Below are 20744 nucleotides of genomic sequence, written 5' to 3' on the forward strand. Positions count from 1 at the left end.
TATGTTAATGCCCTTGACCATATATAATGAATTACATGTCATTTCTTCTTAAAATTTTTAATGTTCAAATATTGCTCATGCCTTACATGTTTTAAGCCATTCATGCTATCATGCCTATTTTACGGATATTGCCCCATACTTAGTATATTCCATATACTAACACATACTTGTGCCTACATTTTTTCACGAATGTAGGGTTCGATGCTCCTACTTCGCATACTCGTGGCTAGTGGGTTTCCTTGTCTTTAAAGATTGGTGAGTCCTCATATTCGGAGGACTGCGATAGTTTTATAGTTGTATGTCATTTCCATTTTCAGACTTTCTATGTGATGTATGGGTTATGTCCTAGCCACTTTACTTATGATGTATTGGATGGCTTACTGAGACTTATGTTAGACTTCCACTTTGTCAAGCTCTTTGAAATATGAAAATGCTATCTTTCTAAATTCTTTATGTCAATTATCTTGTATGATGTATGCTAAGTGGATTGAGTAGGGCCTCTCAGGGTCCAATACACCTAGTTACACCTAGGGTATACTTTGGGCTTTGTCAAGAATGCTGAAAAAGGGTCATATGAATCAAAGGAGATTTTTTCAGAAGATGACTTATATAGAAATCCAAGAACAAGTGTGTCACAAGTGTTGGAGTCCAAATCACTTCATCAAGTTTTCCCCTTGTGGTCTTTGGAGTATAAGAAGAACAATGCAGAAAAAACACTAGGAATGATCTCTACATTACTACAAATCACAGTCTGAATAATCACAAGGATGATTTATCTGTTAAAAAAAGCTTTAGTGGCTATGGAATATTCATTGGATAAGAGTATGATGAAGGCAGACCTGAAAATCAATCACTATTGATGATGAAGGAAACAATAAAATATGACTTTCTTGCACTGGTGGCAACGGATTCAGATGATGAAGGAAATCCTTGCTAGTCCCAAGAAACAATTATGATATTGATGACAAAAACAAATTCAAAGGAAGAAAAAGATAACAGGTAGTCTAAGGAAAATTTTCATCAAATTAAAGAAAATCTTCATCTCTATTTAAAAAATAATAATTAGAATACTTATTTTGCATTTTCATGGATGCATATCATTCAACATGTGCTGAAAAAGAACAAATTTAGGAAGACTATGTGTCACATACCAAAATACCCCCTAGACGTGACTGGCACCTGCTAACACCACCAGACAAGCGTAGAAAAAATACGTATACTTACCCAAATTATTTAAGCACTGTGATAGAGCATGCGCAACTCCAAAACTCATCAATACTCATTAAAATGAAATAATTATCTGATCAAAATTTTATATCGATTAATGAAAAGAAAACATCACTTAATTAATATATCTCTCACTAAAATCCTACAATACGACCTTGGAACAACTATTAAAGTTACATGAGTTCAACTGTCATGCATGGAAACCCAAGAAAAGTAGTCATAAACTATAACTAGATAAAACTGAAAAAAGTAGCTTGCATGAAGAATGCGAAGGTTGTCACGACCTAGGGGTACCCCTTAGATGTAACATGGCGTATAGAACCCCGAAGGACTCCATACAAGCCACTTAGCTATCATCACATAAGAACTAGAACAATAAGAGTAAAACAATAGTCCAAGTATAAATCATTTTATAAGACAAAAAGTGGAAGTCTAAACTCATGTCTCATCATAAACATCTAATACAATAGAATTAAATTGGGCCTAGCCTATACATCATGTTCAAAATAGAAATAAAATAAGGAAACTAAAACAACAAAGTCCAGCCTTGAAGCATGAGGACTCACCAAAGTTCGGGAATCAATCAAATCACCAACTAGCCACAAAAATGAGCACCCTAAATATCGGACCCTACATTTGAAAAAATGTAGGCAAGAGTATGCATTAGTACAAAACAATTTACCAAGTATGATAGCCATGCATAAAACATTTAAAACATCCAAAAAGGGACATTTCATTTCATGACATGCAATTGACCAAGCGAAACATGATATAAAAGATTTATAAAACATAAGTCATAAAATCATGGTCAGTGCAAGCTAACTTCATCTATAAAGCCTTTGAACACACGTGGGATACTTCTTGAAGTAACCTTAGTTCGTTATTACTTGTGGGGAAATCAGCCTTAACCAACATGAGACCATGTGAGCTATAACATGATCACTCGGTGTCTCCCACACCGAAAAGGGTTGTTCTACTTTCTTAAGGTAAAACCATGAATATCTAGCTTAAGTGGATCCACTAGCTTATCAACCTATAGGGGCACTTAGTTTATGGGATAAGGAGATTGCTACAGAAACCCGACCTCTACTACGGGGAGCTTCCATCTCATGAGATTACTTTGGAAACCCGATCTCTACTATGGGAGAGCTTCCATCTCACTATCAATATCCACTCGGTGCTAAGTATAAATTCCCACAAGAGTAGTCATTTCTTACTTGACTTCATTACTCATGAAAAGGTGCCCTTGGACAACCAATCCAAGCTAGTTCATTGGGATAACTCTTACTCTTGATTCATTTAGGTGAGAAAGCCTTTCAACCTAAGAATCCTTTCTATGTGAGAAAATCTTTCACATCATGCTAGTTATGTGTTTATGAGAATGTCCTTTCAACAACACAACAACAACATCATCATTGGTACTTTTACTCTCATAGCACCCTTACAACATTAGCATAAATCTCATAATCAATGCATAAGTCCATAATTTACCTCTTGAGGTCAAAATCCACTTTCAATCATAAACTCTTTAGAAAACATGGGTTACATATGGATTTCATCATAAATACATGTAAAGCTTGCAATACATGCTTTATTTCATTAAACACTTGCTATATACTAAAAATCCCTCATAATATGATTCACAACCTGAAAACATAGCTATTACATGGGTTCATAGGGGAATTCATCATAAAAGCATTACATTTCATTCATACTAGAAGATCATAATTTAATCATTTAAATCAATAATGAAAGGAACCCATGCTAATTGAAGAAAACCCTAACTAAATTGGGAAATTCTACTATTTGAAATAAAGGAATTTGGGAACTCCATGGATGAAAGGTATCCATGGATGAAAACTATCATACCTTAACTCCAAATCCTAGCCTTCAATAGAGGAATTGGAACCTTAGCTTGAAACCCTAGGTGAATCCTTCTTCTTCTCCTCCTCCTCCTCCTCCTCCTCCTCCTCCTCCTCCTCCTCCTCCTCCTCCTCCTCCTTCTTCTTCTTCTTCTTCTTCTTCTTCTTCTTCTTCTTCTTCTTCTTCTTCTTTCTAGAGAGAGAATATTTGAGAGGAGTTTTGGGATTCTTTTGTGAAATTGGAAGAATGAAGTAAATGGGAATTTTGGGTTAAACAGACTTATATAGGGGGTTCTAAACATAAACGAAATGACATAGCTTAGGAACTAATTAATTATGAAAAGACCTAACTAACCCTGAAATAATAACTGACAACAGTCACCGGACGGACCCAGTTGACGAACCGTGGTCTCATCTACGGTTCGTCTTGGTGGACCGTCGATGGACTTCTGGCACTTGATTTTTGGGCCTCAAACCATGGATCTTGGTCTGACCTACGGTCCGTAGGTCGATTCATGGTTCTGGACCTCAACCACCTTGGCAAGGTGTCCAATCCACGGACCCACCTACGGTCCATGGTTCAACCCACTAGCCATGGTTGGCCTCCGTGGCTGGCACCTTCAACTTCACAAAATCATGTTTAATTCCCTTTTTCGAATATGGGGTGTTATAATATCACCCCCTTGAACCATTCGTCCTCCAATGAGATTTAAATTGGTTCTAAAAGCTTAGGAAAGGAAGTAACAACCTAACCTAACAATGGAATGCATGAAGCCAAGGAGGAATTATTGACTCCAAGCTAGGATGTTCTCAAAACATCATAAGAGGGGTGAAACTAACTCTATCAGCCCATTATGCATGCATTGCACATAAATAAGGAAGAAACATCAACTCCAAGCTAAACAAACTCAAATGCATTATAAGAAAGTAGGAACTACATCTAACAGCCCATTATGCATGAATTTTCAAAATTACTCATGGTCAAGGAGGAACTATCTTCTCCAAGTTAAGAGCATTCTCAACACAATTTCATGGAGCCCATATGCAATTTACTCTCAAAAAGAGCATAGCTAAAGAATATTCATCAATTCAACTCATGAAGTTTATAGGCAACTCATACTCAATGCACAACAACATGAGGAAAATCAAACATGTAAACTCATTTTCTTTCAAACACACTTTTCCATGAACATGCATCACATAAGGAAATAATGGTAACACATAAAAAACACATGACTTCCAAAACAAAGGTCAAATCAAGAGGAACTCATTACCTCAAACTAGAGTAGGAGTAGAATGAAAAAGATGAGGATGTCGGGACATCATATCGGCCTCGGCCTCCCAAGTAGCATCCTCAACTAACTGATTCCTCCACAATACTTTCATGGAAGATACCTCTTTATTTCTCAACTTCTTGATCTGCCGGTCTAAAATCTCAACCGGAACTTCCTCATAAGAAAGACTCTCATCAAATCTCAATCCTTCTAAGGAAACTATGGATGTCGGATCACTAAAACATTTCTTCAACATAGAGACATGGAAAACCGGATGAACCGATGCCAACTTAGTTGGCAAATCTAACTCATAAGCAACCTTACCAACACACCTAAAAATCAGATATGGGCCTATATATTGGGGACTAAGCTTCCCTTTCTCACCAAAACTCATTACACCCTTCATAGGAGAAATTTTCAAGTAAACCCAATCATGAACATCAAACTCAAGATCCGTTATTCTCACATCGGCATATGACTTGCCACCTTTGAGCCATTTTTAACCTTTATCTAATAAGTCAAACGTTTTCTTTGGCCTCATGTACCAATTTGAGATCTATTAGGGCAACTTCACCCACCTCTGTAACACCCCGTATTCTACGTGTATGTAACAACCCGTATTATGCATATGCTTATTCTATTCTTGTGATACTTGACATAGCCTTATAGTATAGGCAAGGGACCATGTTTCTTATATGATTAACGTTAGTTTCAACTAGCTCGGAAGGTGATGTGATGCCTTGCACGTTTTTGCATGTGTACTGCAAGTTAACTCCAACGGGAGTATTTAAACTCAAGACAGTAAGGTGGTAATTGAGCTTAAAGTTGAAAGTTAAGTGCTAAGTTAAAGCAAAAGGTATTAATATTTAGAAAATAGAATAGAATAAGTGAGCTGCTTTCTTGACTTAACTAAGCTAATAGGTGACACGTAGGTGCATGACCTACTTGAGCTATATGGACCTAGTTAAAAAGGCCAAGGTTTATGGATCAGAGTTGGGCCTATGCTAACGGACTAACTTGAGGCCCAAATTAAGTTAAATAAAAGGAAAATGAAACTAAAGCCCAGCAGCCAAATCTGCCAAGGCCCAATATATTTAAGCCCAAGTGAAAGCAAGTAGAAACATCACCTAGTTTGACCCTTTGGGCTTCTTGATGTACATAAGCAGGTGCATCACCTACTTGACCAATTATTGGCTGAAAATGGACCAAAAAAGGGAGGTTGTAGAGGATATTCTTAAAGGTTAAGAAAGCTCAATATAAGATATATTGGCTGCTATTCTCACTCATTTTTAACACAATATTGAGAATTAACTCCAGCTCTCTCTCTCTTTTATCTCTTAAGGATTGAAACAACAGCCTTAAAGTTCCTTCTAGGGTTCTTGAAGAAACCCTCATATCTGCAAAACAAGGTAAGAGAAACACTTATGGATTTAGCTTAATTCTCCCATGGAAAACTAGAAAACATGTTATTCATGCTCAATTATAAGTAGAAGGCAGAAGTTCCCACAAGCTACTGCTCACTTTCCTAAATTATTAAGATACTTTTCTCTTCTTCTTTTGTTTAAGTGTGAAGGGAATTTAAAGTTATAGAGGAATTCAAGTTATAAGGAAAAGTGATTGCTCCATTTTCTTCCTCCTTATGTATGAGTTTGAGTGAAGAATTATGGGTTTGCTGGCATAAAGAACTCAGGGGTGGTGAGTTCAATAATTGGTTGTATGATAACGAATATTTGAGGTTGTTTTATGTGTATTGTGGTTGGTGTAGCTTTGGTAATCTTGGAAAAGGATATATAATGTATGTATTGGGCAGATAAGGAGGGTGTGATGATACACATTATTTTAAGGGTTGTATTGTCTCATTATCCGTCAATGTTAGCTATTGTTTTACGGGGCTCACGGTGTGATAGCTACTAATTTTATTTTTTAATGACTTATATTGTAGATTAAAACCTAAAAGGGGAGGCTGGATCGTGATAGTTCTATTGGTCAAAGGATAAGGTAAGTAAGGCTATTCGATTTCCTATTTCTTTGGCATGAATCCAACACTTGCATCACAAAAGTAAGCTTTCTAAGTGTCCTTGATAGTGACTGATCCATAGTTGCAGTTCCTACTCCCTAGAGCAGTAAAGTGAGTACTCTAATATAAGGTTGTTACTAAATGTATGTGCTTACTCTACCAAGTTTTAGCATGCAAGGTTTAAACTTGTTTCATCGTCAAAGTACCCTTGGCACGTATTTCCCTTGTATAAATCAAAATGATCCTAGATTACACATGATAGATATGTTTATATGTTGGTTATACAATCTTCCCATATCATGCCAACTTACTTCAATTCTCTATATATATATGTCATCTTTTCACATGTTCATATGTTCCCTTTATTGGTTATTACTCCCATTGTGTTAGACTATAATGTTACCTCACAAGATCCCTACTTGCTCTATTGTACATTTTATATGTACTTATTTGGAATATGTATCCATCCTAAAGTTGAAGCTGCCGACGTTCTCCCTTGGTTCCACGTTCACGTATACCTTGTATTTGATATTAGTTAGTGAGTATTTTACTATCATATAGAGTTCAAATATCTTGGCTGAATGTTTCACTTGATATGTGCTTCAATTTGAGATGTCAAAATGCTTACTGAGTCATATAATCTCCTAAGTATTACACGTTCATGTCACATTTGCTTCCCATGTCATTGTTATTATCGTAAGTCCATATTCATATGTCTTTTACTACTGGTCCATAGTTCCAAATCTCAACAATAATTGTGACTACCAAAACAACAATCTCGAAAGAGTTATGGTCATCAAAAAACAATCTCAAAATAGTGATGAACACCAAGACAAAAATCTCAAGGATTAAAGAATCTAAGTGAAGCAATCTGTATAATTATGGGTGGCAGCCCAGGGCAAATGCCTAGAATTGGTCGATCCCATTTGGTATAGAAGGGTGGCAGCTCAGGGGCGAAAGCCTAGCATTGGCCGATTCCAATTGGTATAAGAGGGTGGCAGCTCAGGGGTGAAACCTAGTATGGGCCGATCCCAATTTGTGGAATTATGAGGACAACATCCTAGGGGTTAAAATGCCTAGCATGGGTCATCCTCTTCTACCGTTGATCAGTTGGTCATTTGTATCATATGTCTTATAAATATTATAATTCAAAGTAAAGTAAAGAAAAGAATGTTACATACACGATTCCACAAGTATAAAACAGTGGTGGTCTCTAATCCTTATCTATTGGTATTTGGTTTCACTTGAGCTCTCATTTTACATATGGTTGTATTAGGTCGTACATATTCAGTACATTCTTTCGTACTGACGTCCCTTATTGGGGACACTTCATTTCATGTTGTAGGTACATGTACTCAACTAGTAGATCTCCCCAATAAAAGCACATGATACTTAACGGTTGTTGGTGAGCTCCAGGTTGATTCGGGGCTTTGCCGAGTCTTTACCATGCGTAGTTCATAGTGGTACAATCATGGATTCTAATAGAGTCTTTGTAGACATTGTAAAGCTATCATCTGAATTCATAGTTTCACTTGTCACATGTATCGGTTCAGTTAGTCAACATGTGTTGTATATAAAGCTTCTCATTAGTAAATATATTTGCATAGTAGTAGTTTACTTTCTCATCATAGGTGACTTGTAAATCATGTTTTCATATGGTATTTGTCCGCCTCACCTAGGGTTGGGGTGTGAAAAAAGTGGTATCAGAGTAGTTCGTCCTAGGGAGTCTACAAAGCCGTGTCTAGTAGAGCCTTACTTATGAATGTGTTGTGCGCCACATTTATAATTAGGGGGCTGCTTGGACATTTATCAAAAGTTACCCTCCTTCGTAATCCAGATCGTGCAATAGAGCGAAGTTAAGAAGTCAATTTTCACTTTCACCTGATCATGCTATTCATATTATGCTTATGATGGTTAAGGTTAATTGTAGCTAGAATGTCAACATGCAATCTACAGAAAAGGATCTGAAGTTATCAAAATTTAGACTATATTGAGCTCATTTTATTCGACCGTCCCACTCCACAAGGTATGAAAGGATTTTATGTTATATGCATTTTAAGTTGCATTTTTACTATTTGTATCACATTTGTTCAATTGAGAAAAATATAGTATGGTTATCCATATACTTAAAAATGGTGGGTTACCTAGTTACATATATGAGCTGTAGCATTTCTAAGCACATCTTCTTAGGAGAATGTATTCAACTCTTGGGTTATATGTTTCCTCCATATTTATAGGATCTATTCCTATAGAGGACACTTAACTTGTTAAGAGTCTATGATATACATAGAATTTTCAGCATTACACATGCTCTCGAAATTGATGTTGTTGAACCAATTTTTGTTTTCGAAAGAAGGCATTGGTACAATCTGATAGGTGGATGTATCAGTGCAATAGTGTTAGCCAAATTCTCACCATATATCATCCCGAATATGTTAATATTTGGCACAACCCTGAATAAGTACTAATAACATTTGTATTCTTTTCATGGTTATAAAACTTAGGGATAAGTGAGCCAATTTTTGCAAATGATATATGTATGGTAGTTCCTATTATGATTTATGTTTTGGCTATGGAGGATTAGTCTGCGACTAAAGGGTAAGGTTAACAAAAGGAAAAAATTGATTGGTTAGACCTAAGTTGTGAGTTGTCAAGTTGTACATAGTGGGATTAGAGTACATGAAGCTACTAGTTTTGAGTAAAAGGTACTTGTTAGATAGGAAGCATGTGAGAATGAAGCTTGAATTATAGAGGAGTGAGATAGGTGATTATGAAAGAGAAGTTACTAAGTGTATCAGGCAATAAAAAGGTATCAACTCTTCAATCCTAACGAGTTATAATGGCGCACCTGGGAACAACTTTGTGAACCTTTGTTAGACAAAGAAGTCATTTTAGTATTGATTCAAGTCTTGATATTTGGTCCTGATAACAACAAGAACAAAAGAGGGGAATAGAAAGGTTACCTAGATAGAAGATACATGGACCTAGTTCATCTACATCATTAGTACAAAAGAGAAGCAGAGCATTATTCACATGTATAGACTTCCATCAATTTGAATAGAGCTACTACAAGGTTCATTTAATATATGCCTGCAATAATTCGTCAGTCATAGTCCAGTTAAGGGAGAGGAAAAATTGATCATATGCTAGTTGTTAATATTTGCTATCTTGCATGGGAAAAGAGTCGGAGCACCCTCACTTGTTTTTTTTAAAAATCTATTAGTATGGCCAGACCTATCTAGTTAAGCCCAAAGAGGTTACCTCGACGATTTTATGAATCATGATACAACTTTATAGGTACTTGAAATTTACATGTTATTAGAGTTCATGTTTTATGGTGCGTTCAAGCTTCACTATTTATTTTCTATTTCGACCTTCAAAGGGCAGCAGACATTGAGCGTGATATAACACAACCTAGTAATGAAGACAAAGTTGACCTCGACCTCCTACTCTAAAAGATGAACTATTGAGGATTTTCTTTTTCTATCTTGACTGTAGTATTTATATTGACCTAGACGGAAGCCAAATCCCAATAGCAGAACACCTAAAAGAATTCTTAGGAGATTGGAGAGAGTGGATGGGGAAATCAATTGTATGTGTTTAGGTGAGTAAGGAATATGAGTAGCACTATCCCACCTGTGACTTAACGCTTAAGACAATGTGTTTGCCCTTATTATAGTAGAGTGGTTTTGTAAGACATCTCGTAGTTTCCAAAGATGGGTTGTTATATAATTATACATGCTGCATGTTCTATAACTTATCTATTTGTATGTCATTTTCCCTTTGTGGATTACCTTCTCACAGGTTACCTATTGTCATAAAATGCTTACATGTAAATGTTATCCGCTTCAGAGCACCCTTGTTTATTGTTATATGTTTTCATAGGACCTTTTCCTTACATGTTATTTATTGCACTGGTTACTTTCCACATGTCACTTGTCCATGTTGTGTGGATACTGCATTGTAATTGATTATATGCTATGAGCAAAATTAGTGCTCATGGGTTATATGACTCGCATATCACTTGTTTACACGTCATATGTATCATACACCATTTCTATGTATATTACATGCCTTGTATCCTACTTGCTTAAACATTACATGCCTTATAGCTTTTCTAGCACATGTGTCATGTGTTCACTTGCTCATATTTCATAAGTGTACTTATTGACATTTTAGGTCACCAATCCATGTGATATAACACACTTGATCAATGTGATTTGTGTTCTGTAGTTCATGTTTCATATAGTCTACTTGCTTACGTATTATATATTTTGTAGCTTTAGTACTCATGCATCATGTGCTCATCTAACCATTTCCTACATTCCTTATAGTTCATTCGTTCACATGCTACCCTATGAACCATACGCGTGTGTACTCCATATATTTCTATAGCTTAATGCCCATATATTATGCGCTCCCTTTTGTGCTAATCTGCCTATGTGTCATACCCAATGTAACTTATTTATTTGTACACTATGCCCCTCTGTGATTATTGACTTGAGTTTTGAACATTTTGGGAAAACATTTCCTTGTATCAATATGTAGTAAAAATTTTAACTAGAAAAGGTTGGGCATATATGTAAATTTCATCACAACCATAGATATTTACTTAGCATAGTGCCTTATTCGAAGGTGCGGCATAAAACTTTAGATTTTATACTAACAACTATATGTTCTTATAAGTCTCACCTCTGAAAAACGTCATGAGATAAAATAGAAGGGAAAGTAGAGCCCCTATAGGTTAGGCCTATGATTTTGTGTTCGTTCCATATGTGAAAAAAATTAGGAGATACTAAAGTTATTCTTGATTGTTAAGGCCCGGAAGCTAAGCTCAAAAGGTTTATTGTGGAAGGAATAAAATATAACATAAGATACTTGAGAATAGAAGATGATAGAGATCCTAAATGCCCCTCCTCATTCTAAAAATCAACATAAGGATCTGAGATTATGTGGTCCCCTTATATGATCATAAATCGTACTAGCAGTTGTTCATTTGATATGTCATTTGCATGTTTTGTATTTAGGTATATTAAAGTCCTTATTTGTATGAATTCTACTTGCGTATCTTCAGTGAAATACATGGTCAAGAAAGGGGTTGTTTTTTCATATTATTATTTCATGAACCATATCTATTGATACGTCATGCTAGACTTGTCTATACGTGTTTTAGGTTAGTCTACGTATTTTGGATAGTCCTATTTATAGAGGGAACACTCGCAAATCTCCAAATGAAATTCCAAGGTTCACCAAACTATCAACTTAACGTATCATTCGAGTAAGAATGATCATAAGGGATGGAGGATGTAACACCCCATATTCTACGTGTATGTAACAGCCCGTATTATCCATATGCTTATTCTATTCTTGTGATACTTGACATAGCCTTATAGTATAAACGAGGGACCATGTTTATTATATGATTAGCGTTGGTTTAAACTAGCTCGGAAGGTGATGTGATGCCTTGCACGTTTCAGCATGTGTACAGCAAGTTAACTCCAACGGAGTATTTAAACTAGAGACAGTAAGGTGGTAATTGAGCTTAAAGTTGAAAGTTAAGTGCTAAGTTAAAACAAAAGGGATTAATATTTAGAAAATAGAATAAAATAACTGAGCTGCTAGCTTGACTTAACTAAGTTAGTAGGTGACAAGTAGGTGCATCACCTACTTGAGCTATATGGATCTAGTTAAAAAGGCCAAGATTTATGGATCAGATTTGGGCCTATGCTAACGGACTAACTTGAGGCCCAAATTAAGTTAAATAAAAGGAAAACGAAACTAAAGCCCATCAGCTAAATCTGCCAAGGCCCAATATATTTAAGCCCAAGTGAAAGCAAGTAGAAACATCACCTAGTTTGACCCTTTGGGCTTCTTGATGTACATAAGCAGGTGCATCACCTACTTGACCAATTATTGGCTGAAAATGGACCAAAAAAAGGGAGGTTCTAGAGGATATTCTTAAAGGTTAAGAAAGCTCAATATAAGATATATTGGCTGCTATTCTCACTCATTTTTAACACAATATTGAGAATTAACTCCAGCACTCTCTCTCTTATCTCTTAAGGATTGAAACAACAGCCTTAAAGTTCCTTCTAGGGTTCTTGAAGAAACCCTCATATCTGCAAAACAAGGCAAGAGAAAAACTTATTGATTTAGCTTAATTCTCCCATGGAAAACTAGAAAACATGTTATTCATGCTCAATTATAAGTAGAAGGCAGAAGTTCCCACAAGCTACTGCTCACTTTCCTAAATTATTAAGATACTTTTATCTTCTTCTTTGGTTTAAGTGTGAAGGGAATTTAAAGTTATAGAGGGATTCAAGTTATAAGGAAAAGTGATTGCTCCATTTTCTTCCTCCTTATGTATGAGTTTGAGTGAAGAATTATGGGTTTGCTGTCATAAAGAACTCAAGGGGGTGGTGATTTCAATAATTGGTTGTATGATAAAGAATATTTGAGGCTATTTTATGTGTATTGTGGTTGGTGCAGCCTGGGTAATCTTGGAAAAGGATATAATGTATGTATTGGGCAGAGAAGGAGGGTGTGATGATACACATTATTTTAAGGGTTGTATGGGCTCATTATCCGTCAATGTTAGCTACTGTTTTACGGGATCACGGTGTGATAGCTTTTAATTTTAGTTTATCATGGCTTATATTGTAGATTAAAACCTAAAAGTGGAGGCTGAATCGTGATAGTTCTATTGGTCAGAGGATTAGTTTGTAAAGCTATTCGATTTCCTATTTCTTTGGCATGATTCTAACACTTGCATTAAAAAAAGTAAGCTTTCTAAGTGTCCTTGGTAGTGACTGATCCATAGTTGAGCAGTAAAGTGAGTACTCTAATATGAGGTTGTTACTAAATGTACGTGCTTACTCTACCAAGCATTAGCATGAAAGGTTTAAACTTGTTATCATCGTCAAAGTACCCTTGGCACGTATTTCCATTATATAAATTAAAATGATCCTATATTACATATGATAGATATGTTTATATGTTTGATATACAATCTGCCAATATCATGCCAACTTGCTTCAATTATCTATATATATATGTCATCTTTTCACATGTTCATATGTTCCCCTTATTGGTTATTACTCCCATTGTGTTAGACTATAATGTTACCTCACAAGATCCCTACTTGCTCTATTGTACATTTTATATGTACTTACTTGGAATATGTATCCGTCCTAAAGTTGATGCTGCTGATGTTCTCCCATGGTTCCATGTTCACGTATACCTTGTATTTGATATTAGTTTGTGAGTATTTGGCAATCATATAGAGTTCAAATCTCTTGGATGAATGTTAAATGTCTTCACTTGATATGTGCTTCAATTTGAAATGTCAAAATGCTTACTGAGTCATATAATCTCCTAAGTATTACACGTTCATGCTACATTTGCTTCCCATGTCATTGTTATTATCGTAAGTCCATATTCATATGTCTTCTACTACTGGTCCATAGTTCCAAATCTCAACATTGATTGTGACCACCAAAACAACAATCTCAAAAGAGTTATGATCATCAAAAGAACAATCTCAAAAGAGTGATGAACACCAAAACAACAATCTCAAAGATTAAAGAATCTAAGTGAAGCAATCTGTATAATTATGGGTGGCGGCCCAGGGGTAAATGCCTAGCATGGGTCAATCCCATTTGGTATAGAAGGGTGGCAGCTTAGGGGCAAAAGCCTAGCATGGGCCGATCCCAATTGGTATAAGAGGGTGGCAGCTCAGGGGCGAAAGCCTAGCATGGGCCGATCCCAATTTGTGGAATTATGAGGACAACATCCCAGGGGTTATAATGCCTAGCATGGGTCATCCTCTTCTACCACTGATCAACTGCTCATTTGTATCATATGTCTTATAAATATTATAATGCAAAGAAAAGTAAAGAAAAGAATGTAACATACACGATTCCACAAGTATAAAGCAAATGTGGTTTCTAATCCTTATCTATTGGTATTTGGTTTCACTTGAGCTCTTATTTTACATATGGTTGTATTATGCCTTACATATTTAGTACATTCTTTCATACTGACATCCCTTATTGGGGACGCTACATTTCATGTTGCAGGTACATGTACTCTATTAGTAGATCTCCCTAATAGAAGTACATGATACTCAACGTTTGTTGGTGAGCTCCAGGTTGATTTGGGGCTTTGCCGAGTCTTTACTATGCGTAGTTCATAGTGGTACAATCATGGATTTCAGTAGAGGCTTTGTAGACATTGTAAAGCTATTATCTGAATTCATAGTTTCACTTGTCACATGTAGCAGTTCAGCTAGTCAACATGTGTTGTATATGAAACTTCTCATTAGTAAATATATCTGCATAGTAGTAGTTTACTTTCTCATCATAGGTGACTTGTAAAACATGTGTTCATATGGTACTTGTCCGCCTCACTTAGGGTTGGGGTGTGACAACCTCAAACCATCCTATGGGAGATCTACACCTCTTTCTATATAGTGCCTCAAATGGAGCCATATCAATACTCAAGTGATAACTATTATAATAGGAAAACTCAATCAATAGGAAATGCTCATCCTAATTACCATTAAAATCAATCACACAAGCCCTGGACATATCTTCCATAGTCTGAATAGTATGCTCCGCTTGCCCATCGGTTTGCGGATGAAAGGTCGTACTAAGCTTAACCTTAGTGCCAAGACCCTTTTGGAATGACTTCCAAAACTGAGAAGTGAATTGGGTACCACGATCGGAAATAATGGACAAAGGCACTCCATGAAACCTTACCATTTCTCTCAAGTGTAACTTGGCATAGTCCTCTACTGAATACGAAACCTTGACGGGAAGGAAATGAGCCGATTTCGTCATCCGATCTACTATCACCAAAACAGAGTCATGTTGTTGTCGGGTGTGAGGCAAACCAACAATAAAGTTCATATTCAAGTCTTCCCACTTCCAAGTAGGAATGCTAATGTCTTGGGACAAATCTCCCGATTTCTGGTGCTCAATCTTCACTTGTTGGCAAGTTGGGCATTTAGCCACAAATCCCGCAATATCTTTTTTCATCCCAGCCACCAATAGACTTCCCGCAAGTCACACTACATCTTGGTGGCTCCCAGGTGAATGGAAACTATGGGATTTAATTAAGATCTATTCCCCCAAATCATCAACATTTAGAACACACAACTGACCTTGGTATCTAAGTACCCTATCTCCCTCTTGGAAGAAAGCCTCAATGGATTTCTTAAGTACCGCCTCTTTTAATTCCACCAAAATTGGATCAAGACCTTTCTTGGCTTTCACATCCATCACAAAAGACGATTTGGAACCATTGTGAACCATAACACCACCTTTGGTGGAGTCCACCAATTGGATACCTAATTGAGCTAATGTATGAACATCTCGAACCAACTCTTTCTTTTCTTCTTCAGTATGAGCAACACTACCCATAAATAACCGGCTAAGAGAATCCGCTACCACATTAGCTTTACCGGGGTGATAAAGAACACTCATGACCGCTGCTAGTTCAATGTCATGGGTAGGATACTTCTTCTCATGAAATTTAAGTTGCCTTGAGGCATAGGCAATCACTTTCTCATTTTGCATAAGCACACAACCTAACCCAATTCGTGAAACATCAAAATAAACCACAAAACCATCCGTCCTTTCCGGTAGGGTCAACACCGGAGTGGAAGTAAGTCTATCTTTCAACTCTTCTCACACATCTCGGTCCATACGAACTTAGCCTTCTTTTGAGTCAAAGTCGTCAAAGGAGAGGCAATAGAAGAAAACCCCTCAACAAACCTTCTATAATAACTGGCTAAACCCGAAAAACTTCTAATATCTGAAGGAGTTAGAGGTCTAGGCCAACTCTTGACCGCATCCGTCTTCTTAGGATCTACCTCAACACCCTTACTTGAGACAATATGACCAAGGAAATCTACGGATCTCAACAAAAATTCACATTTGCTAAACTTTGCAAAAAGTTGTTGGTCCTTAAGAACTTGCAACATAATTCTCAAATGATCCATATGCTCAATTCTCACTCCTTGAGTAGATTAAAATATCATCGATAAATGCAATCACAAACATGTCTAGGTAGTTCCCAAACACTCTATTCATCAAGTCCATAAACACCGCTGGAGCATTAGTCAAACCAAATGACATTACTAGGAATTCATAATGACCATACCGAGTTCAAAAAGCCATCTTCGGAATGTCATTTTCCCTCACCCTCAATTGGAAATAACTCGATCAAAGATCAATCTTAGAGAAATAACTTGCCCCTTGAAGTTTGTCAAATAAGTCATCTATCCTTGGAAGAGGATACTTATTCTTAATAGTCACTGTTCAACTGACGAAAGTCTATACACATATGAAGAGAACCATCTTTCTTTCTAACGAACAAAACTGGAGCACCCCATGGAGAGATACTCTGTCTGATGAAACCCTTGTCTAACAGATCTCTCAACTGTTCTTTCAACTCCTTAAGTTCTGCCGGAGCCATACGGTAAAGAGGAATAGAAAGAGGTTGCGTATCTAGGAAAAGGTCAATACCGAAGTCTATTTTCCGCTTGGGAGGAATACCGGGTAAATCATCTGGAAACACTTCTGAAAACTCATTTACAACGGGGACCGACTCAAAAGAAGGGGTTTCAGAATCTACATCCCTCACCCAAACTAGATGGTAAATGCAACCCTTAGAAATCATCTTTCTAGCTTTAAGACAAGAGCCAAATTGACCATTAGGCATAGAATTTCCCCCCTTCCACTCTAGGACAAGCTCATTTGGAAACTGAAATTTGACTACATGAGTTCTACAATCAATAGAAGCATAACATGAGTGCAGCCAATTCATACCCAATATAACATCAAAATTTAACTATCAAGCTCTACCAAGTCAACAAGAGTAACTCTTTGGGACAAGGAAACGGGAAACTTTCTACATACCCTCTTAGCCACCACATAATCACCAACAAGAGTAGAGACAAAAAGGCTGTAACAACACATCAGGGAGCACATCAAACGTCATAGCCACATATGGCATCACAAAAGACAAAGTAGCACCGGGATCAAGTAAAACATATACATCTAGTTGAAAAACTTTCAACGTATCGGTAACCACATCAGGAGAACTTTCTTGCTCATCATGAGTCTGGAGTGCATAGAAATGGTTTTGCTTAGGAGCGTTGGAACTCGAACCACTAAGAGCATCTTGCTTACCCTCTCTCCCTTTAGCCGTAGGCATCAGGCAATTCCTCATTTTGTGACCACTTTTACCATAACCATAACAACCGTCCGTGTAGGCTAGACACTTACCATCGTGCTTCCTTGAATCCACAACCATTGTTGGAGCTTATTTCAACAATTGAGTGAACTTTAGAGAATGCTCCCTTACACTCATACTCCCTTGCCAGAGGTTAATGAACTCGAGCACCTTGGCTTCCCTCATCTCTAGGGGAAAGAATCTACCAAGAAAAGTGGCTTTGAATTTCTCCCAATCAAGAGGACCCGCATCTTCCGGCCTCCCTTATTTCTATTGATTATACCATATTTGAGCCACTCCTTTTAGATGATAAGCTGCCCACTCCGCTTTTTATACCGGCGTAACTCTCATGATCCTTAAAACCTTATAGAAATCATTGATAAACTCTTGAGGATCTTTCTTATCTTTCAAACCATGAAACTCTGGAGGGTTCATCCTTGTTAAGTCCCTCACCCTTGAAGCCGTCGTATCCACATTTGGGTTCACGAGTACCACAACCTCCCTATTTATTTAGGCCATTACCGCTTGAGCCAATATTGGAAAGCGGCCCTAAACTCCGCCTTGGACACTTGTTCAGCCAAAGGATCGATCAAAACTTGAGGAGCTTCTTGTTCCTCATTCTCCCTCACATTCCTTCTAGCATAAGCTCTTCGGGTAGCCATATCCTAAAAACACATAGGATAAGGATTAGGAGAGAGACTTTATAGAGTTAAACTCGATCTCACGACTTAAAAGTAATGAAAGAAGTTGAGTTTCCTACTCATCATGTAGCCTCTCATTCATAAATGTGGCGCGCTTCACACTTATGAACAAGACTCTACTAGACGTGGCTTATGAGACATCATACGACCATTCTAAACCTTGTGCTCTGATTACCAAGTTTGTCACGACTCAGGGGTACTTCCTAGATGTAACATGGCGTATAGAACCCCGAAGGATTCCATACAAGCCACTTAGCTCTCATAACATAAGAACTAGAATCATAAGAGTAAAACAATAGTCCCAGTCTAAATAATTTTATAAGATGAAAATTGGAAGTCTAAACTCATGTCTCATCATAGACATCTAATACAATAGATGAAATTGGGCCTAACCCATTCATCATGTTCAAAACAAAAATATAAGAAGGAAACTAAGACAACAAAGTCTGTTCTCAAAGCATGAGGACTCACCAAATCTCGGGAATCAATCAAATCACAAACTAGCCATGAAACTGAGCACCTTGAATATCGAACCCTACATTTGAGAAAAATATTGACAAGAGTATGTGTTAGTATAAAACAATGTGCCAAGTATGATAGCCATGCATAAAGAATTTAAATCATGCAAAAAGGGACATTTCATTTCATGACATGCAATTGACCAAGTTAAACATGATATAAAAGCTTTATAAAACATAAGTCATAAAATCATGGTCAGTGCAAGCTAACTTCATCTTTAAAGCCTTTGAACACATGTGAGATACTTCTTGAATTAACCTTAGTTCGTTATTATTTGTGGGGAAATTAGCCTTAACCGACATGAGACCATATGAGCTATAACATGATCATCCGATGTCTCCCACATAGAAAATGGTTGCTCTACTTGCCTAAGCTAGAACCATGAACATCTAGCTTAAGTGGATCCATTAGCTAATCAACCTATGGGGGCACATAGTTTATGGGATAAGGAAACTGCTACTAGAAACCCAATCTCTACTATGGAGGAGCTTCCATCTCATGAGATAACTTTGGAAACCCAACCTCTACTATGGGAGAGCTTCCATCTCACTATCAATATTCACTCGGTGCTAAGCACAAATTCACACGGAGTAGTCATTTCTTGCTTGACTTCATTACTCATTAAAAGGTTCTATTGGACAACCAATCCAAGCTAGTTCGTTAGGATAGCTCTTACTCTTGATTCATTTAGGTCAGAAAGCCTTTCAACTGAAGAATCCTTTCTATGTGAGAAAACATTTCACGTCATGCTGTGAGAAAACATTTCACGTCATGCTAGTTATGTGTTTATGAGAATGTCCTTTCAACAACACAACAACAACATCATCATTGGTACTTTTACTCTCAAAGAACCCTTACAACATTAGCATAAATATCATAATCAATGCATAATTCCATAATTACCTCTTGAGGTCAAAAACTACTTTCAATAATAAACTCTTTAGAAAACATGGGTTAGATATGGATTTCGTCATAAATACATGTAAAGCTTGCAATACATGCTTAATTTTGATAAAACATTTGCTTTATACTCAAAATCCCTCATCATATGATTTACAAATTGAAAACATAAGGATTACATGGGTTCATCGGGGAATTCATCATAAAAGCATTGCAATTCATCAATTTATACATAGAATATTATAATTCAATCATTTAAATTAATAATGAAAGCAACCCATGCTAATTGAAGAAAATCCTAACTCAATTGGGGAATTCTACCATTTGAAATAGAGGAATTTGGGAATTCCATGGATATATAGAGTCCATGGATGAAAAATATCATACCTTAACTCCAAATGCTAGCCTTGAATGGAATTGGAACCTTAGCTTGAAACCTTAGGTGAATCCTTCTTCTTCTTCTTCTTCTTCAAGTTTCTAGAGAGAGAATATTTGAGAGGAGTTTGGGGATTCTTTTGTTAAATTGGAAGAATGAAGTAAATGGGGTTAATTTTGGGTTAAAAAGACTTATATAGGAGTTCTAAACATAGACAAAACGACATATGTTAGGAACTAATTAATCAGGAAACGACCCAACTAACCCTGAAATAATAACTGACAGCAGCCATCGACGGACCCAGTCGACAAATTGTGGTCTGACCTAAGGTCCGTACTAGTGGACCATCAATGGACTTATAGGTTCTCAAACCACGGACCTTGAACACAGACTGTGGTCTGACCTACGATCGGTAGATCGAGCCGTGGTTCTGGACCTTAATCACTTTGGCAGGGTGACCAATCCACGAACCCACCTACGGTCCGTGGTTGGCCTCCATGGCTTGTACCTGCAACTTCCCAAAATCAGGTTTAATTACCTTTTTAGGATACGGGGTGATACAAAGGCTCACCTCAGCAACATAATCCACGCGAATGAACTCGTTAGCCACTAGTATCACCCACTTCAATA

The 20744-nt window shown here is 37.0% G+C and overlaps 1 protein-coding gene across 1 annotated transcript in view; it reads right to left on the reverse strand.

Moving 5' to 3' along the window:
• LOC125860598 (uncharacterized) overlaps positions 1 to 4515 on the reverse strand; it is a 1020336-nt gene extending 1015821 nt beyond the window's left edge. The window contains exon 1 of the mRNA XM_049540597.1: positions 4501 to 4515. The gene's annotated coding sequence lies outside the window, so the exon portion shown is untranslated. The remainder of the gene's footprint in view (positions 1 to 4500) is intronic.
• Between the last annotated feature and the right edge of the window lie 16229 nt (positions 4516 to 20744).

The sequence above is a fragment of the Solanum stenotomum genome, chromosome 3 (assembly GCF_019186545.1).
Source record: "Solanum stenotomum isolate F172 chromosome 3, ASM1918654v1, whole genome shotgun sequence".
In the NCBI taxonomy this organism is placed as follows: Eukaryota; Viridiplantae; Streptophyta; class Magnoliopsida; order Solanales; family Solanaceae; genus Solanum; species Solanum stenotomum.